This window comes from Hemicordylus capensis, chromosome 4, assembly GCF_027244095.1.
Source record: "Hemicordylus capensis ecotype Gifberg chromosome 4, rHemCap1.1.pri, whole genome shotgun sequence".
In the NCBI taxonomy this organism is placed as follows: Eukaryota; Metazoa; Chordata; class Lepidosauria; order Squamata; family Cordylidae; genus Hemicordylus; species Hemicordylus capensis.
Window position 1 is genome coordinate 25,270,440 of NC_069660.1, and position 816 is coordinate 25,271,255.

The 816-nt window shown below is 45.0% G+C and overlaps 1 non-coding gene across 1 annotated transcript; it reads left to right on the forward strand.

Annotated features, from left to right (window-relative positions):
- Positions 1-512: 512 nt before the first annotated feature.
- TRNAA-AGC (transfer RNA alanine (anticodon AGC)) lies at positions 513-584 on the forward strand. Its single transcript has one exon. It is a non-coding gene; the product is annotated as a tRNA-Ala (tRNA).
- Positions 585-816: the final 232 nt, after the last annotated feature.

Consider the following 816-nt stretch of genomic DNA (forward strand, 5'->3'; position numbering starts at 1 on the left):
TAAAAAAGAAACATAAGATAGACACCAGAAACAGCCACTGGAGGGATGTTGTGCAGGGGATGGAGAAGGCCAGTTGCTCTCCCCCGCTAAATAAAGAGAATCACCACTTTTAAAAGGTACCTCTTTGCTCTGTTAGCATCATATGATTAGACAGTCACACAGAGCACAATGTTCCTGGATACCAGTAACAAAATTTCAGCCACATGAGTGACAGCACCAGCTCCAGTAAGTATAGATAGAGGCTTACTATATAGTCCTATTCACACTTACCTAGGAAAAAATAGGTCTTCTAATTTGTCCTTCCCTTTTTTCCGACAGGATTGTTTCATAACCTTGCTCTAAAGCAGGGGTCCCTAACCTTGGGCCCCAGATGTTTCTGGAATACAACTCCCATCATCCCCAGCCACAGTGACCTTTGGCAATGATGGGAGTTGTAGTCCCAACAATATTTGGGGACCTGCATTTGAGAAGCCCTGCTCTAAAGCATGGGTGAAAACTCACCAACTGGGGATGGAGTCATGGCTTAGTGGTAGAGCATCTGCTTAGCATGCAGAAGGTCCGAGGTTCAATCCCTGGCGTCTCCAGGTAGGGCTGGGAGAGACTCTTGCCTGAAACCCTGGAGAAGTGCTGCCAGTCAATGTGGACAATACCACCCTAGATGAACCAATTGTCTGACTTGATATAAGGCCAACTTCCTATGTACCTAACTAACCCAGCATTTCCTAAACTTACAATTTTGTGTTTTCTCCAATATAGCAATTATGGGGAACACAGTGTCTATGCAAAAGGAACCCATAGACGATGAACCTGTTCATG